General features: G+C 42.8%; 1 long non-coding RNA gene across 1 annotated transcript; it reads right to left on the bottom strand.

Annotated features, from left to right (window-relative positions):
* Window positions 1–2,871: 2,871 nt before the first annotated feature.
* On the bottom strand, window positions 2,872–12,634 carry LOC309341633. Its single transcript, XR_014156469.1, has 3 exons — window positions 12,074–12,634; window positions 4,960–5,107; window positions 2,872–3,118 (listed from the first exon to the last, which is right to left on the bottom strand). It is a non-coding gene; the product is annotated as an uncharacterized lncRNA (long non-coding RNA).
* Between the last annotated feature and the right edge of the window lie 387 nt (window positions 12,635–13,021).

Here is a 13,021-nt window from a genome sequence, read left to right as displayed (position 1 = left end):
AAGCACCACTTTAGCTAATGGGGCCTCCTGCTGCCGCCGCGCTGCCAGAGCACGATTTCTGTTCTCATCCTGAAGCAAAGTTCTTAACCTGAAGCACTATTTCTGGGTTAGCGGAGTCTGTTACCTGTAGCGTATGTAACCTGAGGTACCACTGTACTCAGTTTTTGCAATTTGTGTGGAATAGCCCCTGAGAGGAAAATCTGAACAGTTACCATAGGAAGCACAATCTAGTTTCTATTTCACACACAGAGAACCTGGGCATGACAAGGAGCAGAGTAAAATTGCCACATGAGTTTCGGCACCTCCCAGAAATTGTATAACTGCTTTCGTAGTGCCAGTGGGCAGGCCTGTTCTTTCTGTCTTCCCCACTTGTTGTTTTAAATCAAAGATTATGGGAAAAAGAGAAATGCTTTGCTTTGGCTGTTGTGCAGCAGAGGGCACTGTGATGCAAGCTAATGGGGGGAAAGTGAATTCTAAAAAGGTGTGTGAAACTCCTGCCTGCGTTAAAAACAGTTTCTTTGTGCAATGACTGGGTCCTTGACAAATGCGGTTGCTGCAGTCTACCCCTCACGTCTCCTGTTCTCACTGTTGGGAGGATCACAAATTAAACACGTAACTGTATTCTGATTTTTCTCTCCCCCCCCCCCCGCCACTCACAATCTATTTGACAGTGAGCAGCAGCAAATTAGCTCAGCCACAACTCTTCAGCTGAAAGAAACTGTCATTACTCTGGTGGGAGGAGGGAAACAGAGAGTGATTGATAACCCAGGTAAAGTATGTTTGTAATTAGAACCAGAATGTTTATTAATGTATATCATTCATAGGCCTCATATTTCCAGCTGGTTGCATTTATAATTCATAGCTATGGGAAGAAAAGACATGGGGAGAGGGTTGAATACTGCGGGGCTGGGAGGGTTTCTCCTCACTTTGAATAGATGCCAATCCAGTAAAATCTTCATAAATCCTTCTGCAGTCCAATATAAGACTGCTATAAATTGCAAACTTTGGGCCCAGCTTCTTCTACCCCACCCCCCTGTATGTTCTACAACCAAGTTGCTCTTTCCCAGTCCCCAGAGAAGCGGCAGATTGAACATATTTCTTTCTGCAAAAAGCATATACATTACCACTGAATTGCACAATTTCCCTGTTTTACAGAGACTAGGACTTGCCGATCAGAAGGTCGGCGGTTCAAATCCCCGCGACGGGGTGAGCTCCCGTTGCTCGGTCCCTGCTCCTGCCAACCTAGCAGTTCAAAAGCACATCAAAGTGCAAGTAGATAAATAGGTACCACTCCGGCAGGAAGGTAAACGGTGTTTCCGTGCGCTGCTCTGGTTCGCCAGAAGCGGTTTAGTCATGCTGGCCACATGACCCGGAAGCTGTACGCCGGCTCCCTTGGCCAATAAAGCGAGATGAGCGCCACAACCCCAGAGTCGGCCACGACTGGACCTAATGGTCAGGGGTCCCTTTAGTTTTAAGGAACTTGTATGAAGGTGTTGTACAAATAAGGGTAGGGTCATGGGGGGATAAGTTGTGCTAAGATGATAAGCACAAGCATTTCTACTTGCCAAAGGGAGTGCTCTCCGCTCTCTTCCCCACCCTTCAGAGCAGATGTGGGACAAGAAGGGGGGGAGTCCCATTGCGCTAGCAGGAGACTTTGTACTGGCTTCGGCTAGCACAGTGGGTTAGCTGGATCCAGCCTATGGAGTTGAATCCAGACTTAATTTATTCATCACTTTCCCCAGTCGAGGAAGTCTGAAAGCAACTTACAACAAAAGTAAAATACAAAAAAATAATAATACATAGCATATAGATCCTACTTAAACCAGTGGGGAAAGATAGTCATGTCTCAACTTAGTTTTCACCGAAATAAAGTTGACTTCGTAGCAGTGCCTGAAGATGGCTACAGTTACACGTAAAGGTTAACTCCACATTTGGGTGTGTAGAGATGAACATGGTAGCTCATTTTTGTCACTCTCCAACTTGTAGAGGATGACCTTAGAAGCAAGGAACCTTCTGCAAAGCTCCTTGTTTGTTTGTTTGTTTGTTTGGGTAGATATGCATACGATTACTCTGTACATCTAGATCTGTGGTTCCCAATGTGGGGCCTACGCCCCACAGGGGGGCAATTTGAGAATGAGTTATTAACAGTGAGTGGCCTTTTAGGCTTCCTCCATGTGAATAGGAGTTCACTTTTGGAATAATAAGAATTTTATGTCGGGGTTGGGGGCAGAATTGGGATTTTAGAGATGCTTAGGTGGGACATGGCCAAAAATAGGTTGGGAACCACTGATCTGCAGCCAACCCATAATGTATGAATCGGGAACCAAATAAACTTTCTGATTCGGGGTGGGGCTTCTGGACCAGAGGGACCTATTCCCCCAGGCAGATTTGTATTTTTAAATTAATCAAAGGTGTGCTTACCATAGCATATAAATTGTATGACGTGGACTTTTTCACTGGTTAGCGAATGTAGAAAACTTTCACATATATGTAATTTCTAAAGGATTTTTGCTGTTTAAGCACAGTAAATTTTGCCTAACCCTCTCTACATGTTAATCAATAGAATTGCAGTCGTCAGCAACTCCATCCTCTGCTAGAACATAAAGGCTACAAGTATCATTCCAAATTTTGATGCCTGGAAGCATCTTAAGAGCTCTTACCTGTTGAAAGCAGTGTTTTATTGTGCTTTGGGCTGAATGAGATAATTGCACCACCAGTCTTTGAGGCCATAAACTATGTAAGTTTCTCTTTTGGTTTGCTTTGTTTGTTTACATTTCGCACAGAACAGAATTCAGTCAATAATTCCACCCTGTATAATACATTTTGATAAATACCTTTTAAAGTGCTTCCATCTGAAGCTACCCGACGTTGCGCTTCTTTAGGAAAGTGCTGACAGTCTTGAGAGAGAAAAATCAATCCTCTTTATTCCACATTCCAAATAGCCTCTTCTCTCCCCAAACTAGGGCAGTGTTCTTAGCGTTGCATGAATGTCTGGCAGTTTTCTGATATATGCAAGGCTGAATATGACCAAATGTTTGCTTCTGCCTCTGGCGCTCGTCATAACTTCTGCTCTTTCCTGTGGAGCTTGAAGATTACTGCATCAGCCTGCTGAGCTGACCTGCAGGAAAAAATGCAGCTGGGTTTTTTTCCTGGAAAGATGGATTTCTCCATGGAGGGCGTGAGAAATGGATTTCGACATGGAACCAGTGAGGAAGAGATTCATAAGGCAAGTGCTACTTGCATACCATTCAACAAGAACTAGGCTGCCTTTTTTAAACAGAGCCAGTCCAGGAGGATACCATTGCTGATGGTATCAAAAGTCAACAGGAGATAAGAAACCGGAGCAAAGTCACACTCCTTCTGTCCCAGTCTCTGCAAATATTTGGATACCATTTAGATTTGGATCTAAATAATCTCTGCCATCCAAGAATGCTTGTAGTGGCCCTACCACAACCCTCTCCTTTCCTCAAAGGGGTATATTTGATAGGGATTGATAGTTGCTTCAGTCTAAAAGGTCCAGAGCTAATTTCTTTGGGAACAACCACACCACTGCATCTTTCAAAACAACAGGGACCACCCCTCATGCAATGAAGCATTAGCCGGGGTTAGGCTTAAAGGTAAAGGGTAAAGGGACCCCTGACCATTAGGTCCAGTCGTGGCCAACTCTGGGGTTGCGGCGCTCATCTCGCTTTATTAGCCGAGGGAGCTGGCGTACAGCTTCCGGGCCATGTGGCCAGCATGACTAAACCGCTTCTGGCGAACCAGAGCAGCGCACGGAAACACCGTTTACCTTCCTGCCGGAGCGGTACCTATTTATCTACTTGCACTTTGATGTGCTTTTGAACTGCTAGGTTGGCAGGAGCAGGGACCGAGCAACAGGAGCTCACCCTGTCGCGGGGATTTGAACCGCCGACCTTCTGATCGGCAAGCCCTAGGCTCTGTGGTTTAGACCACACCGCCACCCACGTCCCTTCGGGGTTAGGCTTAATTTTCTCCAAATCATATCAGAGACTATTTCTCAGGACAGTCCCAAGCAGCATGGCATACTGTTGAACATATGGTTCAGGAGTTTTAGTCCAAAACATCTGGTGGGGGTGCCAAGTTGGAGAAGGTTCAACAAAAGCATGCCCGAAGAGCACCATTTCCAGTACTGGAAAGGCTGGAAAGGAGTTTAGTGAGCCTCCTCTGCCACTAGTTACTTTTCCGCTGATGGTCAACACTAGCTCACCAACAGGGGTCACAAAGGAGGATCCATTTGGACAGACTCTGTAGGCTTTGTTGTAGTACACATGCTTTGTATGCAGTAGGTCCCAGATTTAATCCCTGGCACCTGTCTCCAGAAGGGCTGGGGAAAAGCCAGTTCTGAAACCCTGGAGAACCACTGTCTGCCAGTATTCAGCTTGTTGCTCTCCTTTTCAATTGCAACTCCTATATAATTCCTAAATATGCACAATGCTAACTGGGGATAATGGGAGTTGTAATCCAAAACATCTGGTTAGGCCCAAGGTGTGGAAGTCTGCTGTAGGCAATCCTGAGCTAAACCAACCAATGGTCTGACTCGGTGTAAGGTAGTTTCCTGTGTTTCTAGTACGTAGGATTTCACATACATACCACCCATCATAGAGCCAGGCTAGTAAGCACCATCACAATCACTGCTTGACTGCCACAGAATGGCTTTTGAGCGCCTATTCAGCTCCATTTTTAGAAAGCTAACTTGAGATCAGTTACATACCCCAACTCCTGTTCTCACCAGCTCTTGCTTGTGCCATTGTCCCTCCCCCAGACTCACATTTCAGAAGTCTGATTATATCTTGTGACTTGTTGGATGCCTGTAAATTACCCCTTTGCATGGTGACCCTGGGGTATTGTAAGTATTGTTGAGCTTTTTATCATCATAACTCTGGTTGACACCAGCCTTTCATCAGCATTAGATAAATTGACATTGAATTAACCTCTTACCAGTGAAACCATGGAAATCGTTTTTCATCAATGTTCCTGCTCCTCGGAGGTGTTTGCTTGCCGTCGGAAGCCCCCAGCATCGGTCTTCTTTCCATCAAAGGTACGGTAATAATTAATTTTTCTGTGCTTTGGGGGTTTGGGTTTATTTCTTAGACAAACAGAACAAACATTGTCAGAATTTATTTTCAGTTACTTTTCTCATCTCCGCAGCTCTGCAGCTTTGATAAAAGGATCTCATCTCCATGGGTTGCCTTTAATCTACTTCAATAAAATGTGAATAATCTCATCAACACCTTTGGAGAATTAAACTCCACCCAGCTGGAACACAGGGGCTCTCTGTTGTGGTTGCCAGGCAATGCTGCAATAGATGCTCACCCCTTACAGGAGAAAATATTCTTACTGGTAATTGGTGGAAAAAATGTTGATGGCCTGGGTTGGGTTCTGAGGTCAGGAAGCTTGTGTATCCCTTAACCGTGGGATCCTGATTATGTCAACCAGAACTATCCAGAAATCAAAGTGTGGTTGATGACAGTCCAAACATTTCCTGCAGCATAGTGCAATCCCCTATGGCCTATACAATGGAGTAAGCCCCACTGAATACTTACTGTTGTGTAAACATGCATAGCGTTGTTTTGCTAGCCAACAGAGGTCCAGCAGTTGTCTCCAAACAACTCACAAACAAGGTACAAAAAACACTTCTTTCTTGATGTTTGCCCCACTACCTGATATTCAGTGAAGTTTTACTCAGTGCAGACCTCTTGAAATTAGTGAACATGTACCGTATTTGTCCGTGTATAAGACTATATTTTTTCCTAAATTTTTGAAGTTTAAAATAAGGGGTCGTCTTATACACGGATAGCACATAGTGCATTTTCTTAATTTTGGGTTTTAAAAAATAGGGGTCGTCTTATACATGGGGGTGTCTTATACATGGAAAAATACTGTATATCCTGTTCATTATACATGTTTATTGATTTCAGTTAATGATATACAATGAAATGCTATACAGTGAATTGAAAAGAAGGTTCAAAATAACTTTTGTAAAAAACAACAACCAGAAGCTTTTCTTTAGGACTTATAGGGACAGAACTACCTAAATTGTATAGAAATTTATTTATGTATGTTACTACAGCAGCAATTAAGCTACTTGCCCAAAAGTGGAAAGAAGCAGAAGTCCCAGTAAAGGAAGAATGGATACAAAAACTTATGGAATATGAAGAAATGGTGAAACTTACCAGAAGAATAAGAAATCACGATAACAAACCATTTATAAAAGAATGGAAATGGTTTATTGAATATTTACAGATAAATTGCAAACAGATAAAAATATTAGCAGGTTTATTATAATAAGCTGCAGTTACTAAAAAACCTGCAGATATTAAAAAATAAATTTAAGGAACCGCAGAAAGAGGGTGAAGTCAAACTTTGAAATGTTAAATTGATTATAAAACTAATGAAATGTATATACTTGAAAAGTATAAACAAAACAAAACAAACAAACAAAAATAAATCAATGACTAATTTCCGTTAATTTCAATAAGACTGCTCTGGATAAAACTTGGTTGAATACCAACCAAGTTGTTTTTCCACAGTGTATGACATTTCACAGTTGATCTCATCTGCCTTTGGGGGAAGGGGGAGTCCACTAACCATGTGTGGAAAACCAAATAATATTTCCCTTCAACACCCCCCTTTTTAAACTAAAGGCAGGCCTGCCTGGCTTAAAGTTAGTCATACAGTTTCACCTTCATAAAAAAATGGGGATTTTTTTTTGTACTTGCTATGGATAGTAGCACTTGTTTCCCTTCAATATGCACTACTACACTATCAATTAATTGAAACAGGAACTTTTGGCCCAAGTGTCCCTATTTTCCAGGGATTTAGAGAAGCCGTCCCTATTTCTGATGTGATCCTGGAATGTTTCACTTTTCCTTTGCGCATCCCTATTTTCGTTGGAGGGTATGGAGTTATCTGACCCTGAGCCATCTGAAGGCAATCCTTTATAGGGAAGTTATTTTAATGTTTAATGTTTTATTATGTTTTTACATATGTTGGAAGCTGCCCAGAGTGTCTGGGGCAACCCAGTATGATGTGTGGGGTATAAATAGTAGAGTTATTATTATGGAATGGGATGTCCCTGTTTTCACCAGAGAAATGTTGGAGGGTATGTTATAGACATTTGTGTAGTGTAGCAGCATTACAGAGTGTACATGTAATATTTTGGTTCATGAGTGGGTACATTTTGCCGCACATACTATTTGGGGAAATTCTCCTTACTTCCAGACAATACAGATATCTGGCTTACTGAAGAATTACACATACAATGCAGTAGCTCTCTCAAAAGTCCACACAGACCATCCAACTACCCTGATATGTGTGGTAAATACATAAGCATGACTTTGCACAAACAGAACAGTGTAAAGTACAGTTGTGGATGACAGAAAACCTCCAGGTTAGATTACCTCAATAAATTTCTGAAGATGGTTGGAAACTGCAGCTCAGATTTCAGTAGCTGACTGGGGTAAGACAACCCGAGCATCACCAATCTTAGTATGACTGCACGGACCCCTCTCCATGTGCTCTCTCTGGGAGGTGTGAGAGGTGATGACAAAAAAATCTGGCCTTTTCAGCTCCCAATCTGTGGAACATTCTCTCCACTGAAGAACGTCTGGTGCCATCAATTGCTTTTAGGTGACAGGTAAAAACGTTTTTATTTATCCAGAAGTTTGATAAATAAAATTTGGAGGGTATCTAGTCATATGCAGCCTCTTGTTGTGCTCATCCTTTTAAGTGAGATGGAGAGGATTTGCTCCAAACACACACACACACACAGAGAGAGAGAGAGAGAGAGAGAGAGAGAGAGAGATACAATTTGGATTAGCACTTTAGGCCTTGTTTTATTTCTGGTGTGTGTGTGTGTGTGTGTGTGTGTATACAGTGGAATCTCAGTTGTTGAACGTAATTGGTTCTGGAAGACCCTACGACTTCCAAAACGTTCGACAACTGAGGCGCAATTGCTGGTTGGCAAAATCCATTGAAAAAATGGAGAAACGCACCCTGGAAGCCGTTCAACTTCCAAGGCATGTTCAAAAACGGAAGCATTCACTTTTGGGTTGTTGGCGTTCGAAAGCTGAAACGTTCGACTTCCGAAACGTTCGACAACCGAGGTTCCACTGTACCTTAAATGTTTCCTATTATTTTCTTTTTTTTTATCTTGTAACTTTCTTTCAGGCACTTCAGTCCAAAAAGCAACAAATAAGGTTTAAAAAAGGAGCTATTTTAATACATCATGTGTGCTTCATTTTCTGTGCGAGAGGCTGTTGGGATGCCTATAGGTGAAACTGGCAGGAGGAGAATTCAAGCAGGGAGGTTCTGAAAGGTCAGCAAGTACCTAATTGCTCTGCCAGCTGGAGCTTGAGGAACCTACAGGACTTGGCTCCAACACTTGTCATTCTGTAATAACTAATGTTAGACTTAATGGAGAAATCAGGTCACTGGTTGCTAGCAAAATGCCCATTTTATTACAGAGACTCCTTTCATCTGCTGTGCCTATAATACTTTTACAGCTCCATTAAAAAAAGATTTCATTTTCCCTTTACTGTAATGGCTTGGGTCATAAATGAATTAATCTATTAGTTAGTATTCAGGCAAACTCCACCGTTCTATCTATACGGCCCTCTTCATCAATGGTTAAGCAGGAGTTAATGGACTCTTAGAATTAAGTGACCTATTTGGAGTACAATAATTTCTGTTGGCCTCAGTTTGCAAGAATTTTGACGCCTCACTGCTCTGGTCAAGTGAATATAGCATCCTCCCAGCTAGGCCTCTAAGCCGTACACTAGCCTTTCCCTCATGTGTAACTAATTACTCTCTACCATGTAGCTTCAAGAGGAACTAAATAGCCTTTGTAGACAAACGTACAGTCCTGATGAGAGAAGCAGAGTCCTTCCTGATCATGGTTTTTCCAGTATCTTATCAAGCAGTGAGTTCTCAACAATGAATTAACAGATAATTTGAAATATAAGGTTATGAGGCCTTCTACCTATGAGTACCAGATGCTGGGGCAAACCACAGGAGAAGTTGGCCACCTCTGAGTTCTTCTTGTGATCTTCCAAAGCCATAAACTTTTTGGATGGATCCAGCAAGGCATTTTTTTAATGTGCTTCAGCTTAAGGAGTGGAGTCGCTGTAGAATGTAGAAAGGAATGGCAAGGCTCTGATCAGTGCCTAGAGTCATAGTTCCCTAGTCACCTTTCTTCTGGAATTCATATCAAAGTGGAGATTTCACTTGAGAGGGCTGCATTTCATCAACAACTTGTGCTGCAGTGTGCTGAGTGGCCTAGATGTGGCTTCAGATCTGGAAAACTTGTTTCAAATCCGTGTTCCGATAAGAGGCTCACAGCATGGCTTTGGGAAAGCCGCTATCTCCCAGCCTAACATTTAGGAGGAAGGCTAAATCACCATTCAAGGAGAATGACAGAATACAAAATATACCAAAATAACAAGATCTCCTTTGCAATATACAGTATACAGTACGGCCTATCTTCTGTAGTGACAGAGCACCGCTGCTAGCAAATATTTCACAGCAGGGAATTGCAGAAGCATTTTTACCAGTGAGAAAAGCAGCTCTGCTGCTTTCTGAAGAATGCTTTCTTTTGAGAGAGAGATACTGACTTCAACGTTTCCCTGTTGTGGAAAACATATAATTGCAACCCTGTTGACTAGGGTTTGGTCGTATCTGGCATACACAGAAACTTTGAAGCCATTTTGAGAGTAGGCAGATGGTGTTCTTTTCAGTCACTCCATCTAATGCTGAACTTGGGTGACCTGTGCAAGCATCTTTGTAGGCAAAATGGGAACTGAAGGCTTAGAAGGCAATGACACTTGTGTGCGGACAGGCCTGACTTTCTCTGGTCTCGTGTGAGCAGGGCTCACTTTCAAAGAAAACATTGTTCAGGCGCTTGCTTCTTCGTGCTGGGGAGGGGAAACTGGAGGTAGAAGGCGGCAGTGAGGGGGGAAGAGGTGAATGAGCAGTTGAAAGCTAGAAAGGCAGAAGTGGATAAGATGGTACCTAACACCAAGGAAACTATCGTTGATACACCCAGGAGCCTCACCAAAATGCTGGAGAGGCTGCCCCTCCACAGGCACGTACCTCCACATGTGGGAATGTCCCCAAATCCAACTTTTCTGGACATCAGTCATATAAGAAATACACAAAATAAGTAAGGAGGTATTAGAAGTAACCACAGAACTGGCCCTACTCAACATCTTCCAAGATAACAATGTCCGTTCACATTATAAAGAGCTCATAACCCACCTACTCTCAGCATCCAGAAACATCATAGCCAGGCACTGGAGAGAGCTGTCAGGAGTAAACATGGACCAGTGGTATCAGACAGTATAGGAAACAGCCTTACTAGAAAAGTTAACCAATAAACTGAAACTGACACAGGGACAAATAGAAGACGACGCCTTCATCACATACACATTCGTAATACTGGCATACAAGTATAGCCAAATACAGGTCTAAATTCACACCCCTATATTCTGATCACTATAATCTCTGGAGTTGTTGCCTCAGGGCCTGGTTTGGCGAGTTACCAGCACTTAAAAATTCTCCTCATCTTTTTATATATTGTAGCTGCTTCAAAGCCTCTTGAGTTTGCTGATCTACCTCTGCTTTTTATTGATTTTTTTATGGTCTTATATTTTTCTCCTGTGTTTGTAAGCTATCTGGGAACCTCCTGCTGAAGGTGTGGCATATTATATTCACCAAAAAATCGGTCAGGGATATCTGATTTCTTCTCTTTGTTACCATTTCCGCCAGTGAGTTTCAAAACTAGCTTACCCTTGTTTCTTGTAAGAATTTGTCAAGAAGGGCATTTCTGAGGTGCATTTAACTGTGTGTGCAGAGTCTGTATGATTTGAAAGAGAGAACCTGAACTGAATTAGGCTAATAGATCACCCTAGATTTGTGCCAAATATGTTTTCTGAGGCTGCGTCCTGTTGAGGTAGGATGACCAACTGTTTTTTAGCTGTCCCTTCAGAGTGAAAAAGGAGTCAATAAAACATCTCACCCACAACCTTTTCTGTTTATGGCTTTATTGAGCTACACATTTAAATACACACTTTACCCTAGTGTAACTTGCAAGTTTTTGAATGTTAAAGTCTGTATATTCCAAAGAAGAGTGTCAGTCGTGTGTATGATTTGAGCTTCTTAGCTGTGATTTCGCTCTTCATACTTCAACATGTTCTACAAGGTCTGTTCAAAGTCTTGATAACTTGCATGGTGAAATAGTTATAGAGAAGAACTGGAGAGTTAGCAGAGAAGGAGCTGGGGCAATGATTGGGATGTGGGGACAGTGCAAGAAATAGTGTTATGCCACCCTAACCTAAGGGACATCACATTAAGGTTACTACATGCTTCAGAAGATGCTGAATTTCATACAAGAAAAAAAATCCTGTGGCGGAAGCATAGAAGCTGCATGCAGCACATTGAGATACAAATATGAGCAGAATACCTGGTGCAGACAGGCTTTATATCTTAACCCAGTGACAGCAATTCAGACTTTGACCTCTGCAGGTCAACTAATCTGAGGTTGACATGCAGATGGAGTGTATTATGGGGTGCATGCCTAGGCTCAGACTTCATGCAGATGGTTGTTTCAAGTTTATCATACCGTCACACCCGCAGCGAGGGTCTGTATGTCAGAGGAAGCCTGCTGTAATTGGTAGAAACTCAAGTCAGACATTTCAGACCTTGCCACTTCATTATGTCATGTGTCTAAGGAAGAATCAGACAGCGGGGAGATCATAATGTCTCTGCCTAGGTGCCAAATTTAGCTTTTGAGTGGCACCCTTCCGCCCCTCGCTATCTAGTAGTTTGCAAGACTGAAAGAGAAGCGGCTGTAATTGGATATTGTACGAAGGGGCACTGTGCTGGCTTCAGTCAGTCTGCCCTTTCTGAGCCAAGCTGCTTAATGAGAAGAGTCAAGAAGTTCAAGGTCACTCCAGGAGCTGACTTCCAAGTCTGTCTTTAGCTAGAGCTTTTGCTTTGATTGAACTTCTGGCAAGGGGAAAGGGAACACATAACTAAGGAGAGCCATTTTTCTTACCTTGTGTGAGCATGTGATGAAAGAGTCATGTAGAACTGTAGTCAGTAGATGAATAGTATAATGAGGCTTTAATTTTGAGCCATAACACAGTCCTGGAAGATCAGAAGTAAAGTTGGGATTTGAGCATATCCTGAATGCTTTATTCTCCACTGAGTGCTCATCCACACTTTCGCTTGGCCCGTTTTCTTAATTGTATTGTGTATCAATTAATTCCCCCGACATCCGAGAGCTTTTCTCATTGTTCTGCGCCTTGCAATAATCCAATCTTATCCACTGACTTGAAGCTCAGTTAAGCAAAAATCTCTCTTCGGAATTTGCATGCATCTGGATCATTTGCTGGATCATCACCTTGTTGTGATGAGTGGGCTTGCACCTTCCTATGATCCTTGTGAGCGAAGCTGTCGGGAGTCTCGTACTCCCAGTAGGGTCACCCAAGGCGGTAAGGTCAAGGGGGAGGAGCTAGACAGAGAATGATCCAAGAAATTCTCAATGGCAGCACAGGCAGAAGATAACAAGTGGTATGTTACAATGGCTGTGAAGGCGGATGAAGGCTGCAGCAGATAATAATCTACCAGTCACTGTGACACTTGTGCCATCAGAATAGAGCCTTACTGCAAAGACGATGTGTTGGTCAGCATGCACTGATCTAAAGAAATACGCAAATAAAACAAATTCATGCACAGGCATTTTCCAAAAACCCATCCCAAACCCAAAGCCCCATGGTAATGGGGAAAGGACTGTGAAATCTGGAAGCTGCTAGTCATGAACTGGCATGTGGGCAGTGGATACAGACTCATTTGTTCTGACTCAAGGAATGAGGCAGTTGAGTAGCTCGGCAGCTGTATCCAGGACTGAGCAGCCCTATTTAGGATCCACTCTGCTTACCCCGAAAAGGGGGAGGGGCTAGAAAAGGTGCCCTGAAGATAGCCTGCCTCACTTTTTCCCTGA

Source organism: Podarcis erhardii (genome assembly GCF_964252035.2).
Source record: "Podarcis erhardii genome assembly, chromosome: 5".
NCBI lineage: Eukaryota > Metazoa > Chordata > Lepidosauria > Squamata > Lacertidae > Podarcis > Podarcis erhardii.
The sequence above is the reverse complement of the archived record's forward strand: the minus strand, read 5'-3'. Positions and strand labels throughout refer to the sequence as shown.